The sequence below is a fragment of the Solanum verrucosum genome, unplaced genomic scaffold (genome assembly GCF_900185275.1).
Source record: "Solanum verrucosum unplaced genomic scaffold, falcon-dt-bn FXZP01000182.1, whole genome shotgun sequence".
NCBI classification, from domain to species: Eukaryota; Viridiplantae; Streptophyta; class Magnoliopsida; order Solanales; family Solanaceae; genus Solanum; species Solanum verrucosum.
The window spans coordinates 132,371-140,201 of NW_026020378.1; positions in this window are offsets into that span (position 1 = coordinate 132,371).

Consider the following 7,831-nt stretch of genomic DNA (forward strand, 5'->3'; position numbering starts at 1 on the left):
GTTTGGTTGGTGAGTGAAAAATATTCTCTATTTGTATGGTTGGTGAATGAAAAATATTTTTCACAAAATATCTTTTATTTTTGGCTAGAGAGTAGAAAATATTTTTTAGGAAAATAGTTTTTGACATGAAAATCAACCGCAATAACCGATTCAGAATTCGATCCCGACATCCAACCCCGACGACTGAAAGGTCCGACCCTGATGATTGATTCGGGATATGACCTCAATCCTTGACCTGGAGTTGAACCTAACTCTCGATCCGCGACCCGACATTCAAACTGGGAACCGATCCCGACCCCGACATCCGATCCGGGATTTCACCTAGACTCTCGACTCGATACCCGACATTCGAACAAAGATCCGACCACAACCCCGATATTCGAACCAAAACAAGACCCTAACGATCAATCCTTTCAAATAAATTCTTTGCTAGTAGATGGTAGGAATACTCGTATGAATAATTTATAGATGATCTCGTAGGAATAATTTGTAGATGGTAGACTCGTAGAAATATCCTTTAAGAGAAGAATATTCATAATTAAATACTTTTGCTCATTTTAAGGATCAATATAATTTTAAATAAATCTTTTACTAGTTGTAAAGAAAAGTTGTTGGAAGTTAGAAGAGAGATGGTACTAAATATCTTTTATATTTTAAAAAAGATAATTTGAAGAGAGAGATGAATATGAATAGGAATTTTCATACTTATTTTTGTGCAGAATACACGTATGGCTATTAGATGTCAATTCTTTTTCTGGGAAAATTTTCAAAATAATAATATTTTAGCTTTTAATGGGACTCCTTAGCAATAGTTTCACTATTTATTTAAAATGACAATATTTTCGTTTGTTAAGGGATGAGTTATGTGTTTATTTTATTTTGATTAATTTGAAAGAATACAAATAATTAATAACAAAATAGAGAAAATCATGGAACAGAAAATTTCAAAAAGGAAAAAATGATTTTAAATATAAATCAGCTACGTTTTGAAAGAGCATATGTTGCCATTTTTTCTTGGGAAAATTGTATATAATAACAAACTATTAATTCAAATTAAATGCTATAAATATAGTTTGATTTAATTGTACCCCATAGCAAACTGTTGTTATTTCACCTCTCTCCTAGTGAATCTCGCTCGCCACTCTCGTTCTCTCCCTCGCCTCTCTCGTTTTTTATACAAACGCAAGTGTATAAAGTGCGTTTGTGTTTGTATAAAGCGAGAGAAAATTGTATATATACATATATTTTCGTTCCCTCTCTCCCCTCTCCCAGATCTCGCTCTCTCACTCACCTCTCTCACTTTATACAAAAAACGCAAATTGTATAAAATGTGTTTGTATAAAGCGAGAGAAAATTGTATATATACATATATTTTCGTTCCCCTCTCTCCCCTCTCCCAGATCTCACTCTCTCACTCGCCTCTTCTCACTTTATACAAAAACGCAAATGTATAAAATGCGTGAAAATTGTATATATACATTTATTTTCGTTCCCCTCTCCCAGATCTCGCTTACCACTCTCCCAGATCTCGCTTGCTCACTCGCCTCTCTCACTTTATACAATTGATCTTTTTGTATATGTATACCAAAACATATTATACAACTTCTTTCTTTTGTATATGTATAGCGAAATATACATATTTATGTTTGCTATGGAGCGCAATTATGCAAACTTTGCTATATCATACAAATATGAATTTTGTGTTTGCTATATGTGAAAGTTGCTCTTTTTTCTTTCGAGCGTTTTTTTGCATTGTTCTTAAGAATTTCAAAAAAAAAATTGCAAAAAATAGTTTTGTCTTCCAAATCATTCAAATGATAATTTTCAAAGCTTCTTCGAGTTGAATTCGGCATATTCTTGAAACGGAGGTTTTCAAAATTCACGACTATAATTTCGTCAGTTTCATTGAATTCAAGAAATTTCGACATCATGTATTTTTATTTTTGTCGATTATTTTATTTGTTTGGATGATATATTCGTATATCTCGACTATAATAGTGGGTTGATTTTTTTTTGATGAAATTGGTGAAATTTTTGTATAGTTTGATATTTTAACTTTTATTGGATGTTTTGTATCCAAACTATGATGTAGAACTATTGAAAGTGCTTGATTTTTTTTTTAGTTTCGTAGCTGTTTTCTTTTTATTTGAATGCATACAATATTTTTGTATCCCATTATGTTAATGTAAACACTAACAATATGAGATTTTTGTATCCCATTTTTTTTGGATGTTTTGTATCCAAATTATGATGTAGAACAAATGAAATTGTTTGTTTTTTTTAGTTTGAAAGCTGTTTTTTTAATGCATACAGTGCTTTGTATCCCATTAAGTTAATGTAAATAGTAACAATATAGGGATAAAGTCATAAAAAATATGTGATATACTGAACAGAGTACAACTAGGGATTAAAAATCATAAAGTAATTAAGAATTGTATACCACTATTTGTTGCCTTGTAGTAAGTTCTGGATTCAATTTGTTGTAGTTGAGCTAAAAGGTGAAATCTTTGTATGTAAATACAGATCAGTATGTATTGAGTGTGTGTTCTATATTTTTTCTTTTTGAAGCTAGCTACCTGGAAGGCCATTCAAGAAGTATCGTGACAAGGCGTACAACGAGCTATATGGGAAGAAGAGCAAGAATTCTTGCAGTACTTGTGGGTTTAAGGGGCACAATGGGCGTTCGTGTAGGAATGGACCGCGTATTGTTTAGTTCATGATGCTTGAATTTTTTATCTTATTAGAGTGGAATTGTTTCCCAATTTCTAATGCCCTCTGTTTTATATATTTACTTGTTTGGAATTCTTTGAATATGTGTTCAACTGAAATGTATTCATATTCATGTTATGAAGTTATTTTATTTTTGTATATTTAACGTGTGAATACTTTAAAGTGTAATTGAAAAATTATATGAGTCACAAATTTAAATTATATAAAAAATGGAATACAATCGATATACCTAAAAATATGTATAACTTAAAATACAAAAAAAATGTTGGTATAGAATTATAATGAATACAACTCTTTTGGTATTCTAGTTTAAGAAGAAAAAAATATACAAATTAGTAGTAAAATAAAATGATATTGAAAATGCATTTTTGGTGAAAACATAAAACATAGAATAAGTTGTATTCAAGCTAAATTGTATTTATATTTCAATATCCAGTCTTGTTATATTATTATTATTTCACTTTAAAATTGTAGTTACTATTTCTTTGGATCAGTTTATATTCCAAAAATAAGGATGTATTTCAATATCAGTTTGTATTCCAAAAATCAGGATGTATTTCAACATCATTTTGTATTCCAAACGCCAAATGAATACCAAATAAGTTTGTATTTCAATATCAATTCATCACAATTTTATATATTATGTTTTCATCAAACTTATATTGCTTTAACAAAATAAAATACAAAAATATCTTCTTAATACAGTTATGATTAAAACTGCATAGGGTATACACATGAATACAAAAAATAAAATACAAAAAATGTCTTACTAATACAGTTATGATTAAAATACAAAAAATGTCTTACTAATACAATCATGATGGAAATTCCCCAAAACTTGGGTAATACACAAATCAAATGAGGGAAATTCCCCAAAATTTTGAATATTATTTGGTATACCTTAAGTAATTTTGATTGATTCAGTCATTGTAGACAATCAGATGCTTTCCCCAAATTCTAAAACCTTAAAAGCAAATTTCGATATTATCAAATATAAATGTATTAAAAATCAAACAAAATAAACATATAAATGAATTTTTAGATTCTACTAAATCTGAAAAATTAAAACAAAATCACAAAATAAATTGAAAAAAATTGTTTAAAAGACTAAAAATTTGAAATACATAAATATTTGATGAATATCTAAACAAAATCTCATAAAAAATGAAAAAATTGACTGAAAATCCGTAATATATACAATCCGGAATACACCATAATCGGTGATTTTAAAAAGCAAATCAAAAATAAATCTCAATAAATAATGGAAATTACATTTGCTAATTGAAAAATTTCTTGAATTAGTATAGAGATTTCGTTTAACAATTGAGAAATTTCTTGAATTAAAATAGAGATTTTGTTGAACAATTTGTGAGAACCTTGAAGGGAGAAAAGCTGGAAAACGTGAAAGGTGGGGAAATAAGGGTAATGGGTAGTGGTGTAATTATTTTTTTCTTTTTAAACGGTTATTAGTTTAGAATTTGGTCTAATATAGGACTGTTTTGATAAATAAAAGGAAATTTTAATAATAAAATCTGAATACAAATTATTTTCTAAAATATTACCATTCTGACATTTTAAATAAATATTTTAAAGTGTTGTTGTTTTGACTAATTATGTTAGGTATTATGACTTGATTGCTAATTTTCCCATTCAGGTTAGACTTTTATTTACTAAATACTTATTTGACTAAAACGTGTTAATTTAAGGAAAAATTACTTAAATACACAACACTTCTTTACCTATTCTCAATATTTCCCTACTCTTTTACTAAAATACAAAAATCCCTTATTTTCCCCCAATTCAACTTAATCGGATACTTTATTAATTTAAGTATCCGTCCGTTATTAATTAAAGTATCTGCGCTGTTATATTATGCATCCGCTCGTTAATTAAGTATCCGTGTAGCTAACAACTTAATAATTTAAGTATCCGCCCGTTATTAATTAAAGTATTCGCGCTGCTATATTATGCATCCACCCGTTAATTAAGTATCCGTGCTGCTAACAACTTAATAATTTAAGTATCCGCCCGTTATTAATTAAAGTATCCGCGCTGCTATATTAAGTATCCACACTGCTATATTATGTATCCGAAAAACACTAAAAAAAGGGATTTTTGGTAATTAATGAAAGAGTAGGAAAAGGAAGTAATTTCTTTCTTATACTATGTCATTTGCCTAATTTTTACTTAATTTAATCTAAGGTTTGTATGTATGTGTCAGTTCCTCTTTTCTCTTGGGCCAGAACTCCATTCAATGAGTCCAAATGGGTACCTAGTTACCTTAAATTTCTCTTGAGCAGAGCCCAAATTTCAAGTGTCAGTCGTAGCCCAAGTTCTTAGAGGACTAATTTTGAGTCCACAAATGGAGTAACAAACAGGTTGAAGAATAATATACTAAGTTCAAAAACTAGTATACAAAAGTAGAACCTAATATACAGGAAAGGGAATCAAATAAACAGGGAATATGTGGCTGATATACACTGATCGTATACAGTTCTAATGAGCTAAAATCCCAATGCTCAGAGAAGACATTTTGCTGAGATTTCGAGATGAAAAGCCCAAAATGCATTTGGGTTAAGAAAAGGAACCTCTTGCTTCTCAATTTATTTGTATATAATTTATTTGCAATTACTAAACTATCACGAGTTTAATAAAAAATAAAAATAAAAATTGGAACTCTCTTCATATACTTGGTTTGTTTCAGTTTTCAAATAAATAAATGAAACTAAGTTAGTCTTGTTTATCCCTTGAACAATGTAATTTTCTTGAGTTGGCTTTTTTTTAAAGCAACTTCGAAATATCTTTCTTTTAATTGCTCTAAATTAGTCAAATGATTTGCTTAGTTAAATCGATGTATAATCATGTGTTAATAGATATTTTAAGTGTTTAAAACCTTCTTGAAATATTAATAAGAATTCTTACTCCACTTTTGAAAATTTTTAAAAAGATTTTTTTTTGCCTTTTTTTAATTAAGGTTTTCTTAATTTCTTTTTAAAAATTAAGGGACGACTTTAAGTATATTTTATAAATAGTGAAAATATTTCAGACATTTCAAATTCGTATTTTCCAAAATGGTCAAAATCATGACATAATAAAAATGATGATTCCGCTGAAATATTGAACTAGGTTCTAACGAAAAGTTTTTTTCTAACTCTTGTTTGACAAACTATTCAAATTTGTATAAGTAATTACAATAATTAAAGAACATTCGGATGCAAAAAAAAGAAGAAAATAAACCTTGAATTATCACAATAATCTCTATGAAAGCAGTAAATCAATGCTAAGAATAATAATTATACAAAAGTTCATAGCAAAGGCAGTTCGTAACACTAAAAATATCATCCATTTATTTTTTATTTGTCATTTCGCCAATTTTCTTGTTGGCATCGCTTACTTACTTTATAAGATATGAAGACGGGACAATCGCACAAAAAATTCTATCTAATAGAGTATATATAGTGAGCCAAGTAAATTGCTTTCCAATTTCGTCTTAGAATATTCATCAAAAATAAATGAAGTCTTATTTGTCTAAACTAAAAGTTGACGCTCACACATTAATAATTGGATTGCACAACAAAACTTAATTGCATATCCCAAAGAAACGTACTGTATCGACCAAAAAAGTTAATATTTATAATTTTTATTAAGTCAAATGAATTAGAGCACCAAAACACGTTTCAACCGTCCTAATCAAAATACAATGGGCATGTTTCTGCTGGCCATAGTTTCTAGTCTAGCATTATATTACTTTACTTAGTAGAAGAGGTTCCAAGCAAGGGCCTCTTCGTCAATTCACTATTTTTGTCTTTCACTTCTTTCTGCTTTTGTGCAACTGCACGTGTCCTCCTTCTAGATTATGCTACCATGTTTCATTATAAATTTTTATGTTTTATTACTTTATAAATAAATACAAAATATAAGTCATAATAATTAATAGTTTAAAATATTTGAAAATAAAAAAAATGTTAACTCTCAAAATTTTATCTATGCCACATAAAAGTATTATAAGTCATTATAATTAATAGTTTAAAGTATTTGAAAACATATATATATATAAATGTTAACTCTCAAAATCCATCTATACCACATAAAAGTATTATAAGTCATGATAATAAATAGTTTAAAATATTTGAAAACATATATATAAAAAAAGATTAACTCTCAAAATCCATCTATACCACATAAATTGGGATAAAAGTATTATAAGTCATAATAATTAATGGCTTTAAATATTTGAAAACATATATATAAAAAAATTGTTAACTCTCAAAATTCCATCTATACCATATAAATTGGGATAAACGAAAAAATATATATTATGTAAAATACATAAAAATATACTATAAATCATAATAATTAGCAAGTTATATATCAAAAAGAACTTATTAAAAAGCTGGCTAACTTTTGAAATTTTATTTGTATAGCATAAATCAAGACAAATGAAGTGATATATATTATATGAAAATTACATTAAAAAAGTACTATAAATCACAATATTGGGACAAAAGTATTTTAAAAATTGGTTGACTCTCAAATTCATCTGTCTCACTTAAATTGGGACAAAAAAAGTAACATATATCATATGAAAATTGCGTAAGACATATTATAAATGGTAATAATTAACAACTTAAAAAATTTAAAAACATATTAAAAATTGATTGACTTCAAATTTCATATATATCACATAAATTAAAACAGAAAAATTTATATATATTGAGTCCCGTGCTGACACGGGTCTCGTATCTAGTATATATATATATATTTATGTGTGTTAGACAAACGAAAAAAAAGTTGACGTTATTGGTTATGACTTCTTTATTTTTTTACATTATTTGGTTGATTCATCATTTGTTTTTTTTGTTACAATTTAAATTGATTATATGTTAGTATCATGTGAGTGCACTTTCCTCCCACAGATTACTGTTAGAAGATTCACTTCCAAATGTGGATTGATCCATTGATGACACATTTACACATTTGATTAATAAGTTGAAAATTTAATAAAATAAGGAGTAGGTACAGATTATATTATTGATTCCTTAACGATGAAACGTTTAAAGAAAATGCAGTGCCTTCATGTTAACAAAAACTTAACATAAAA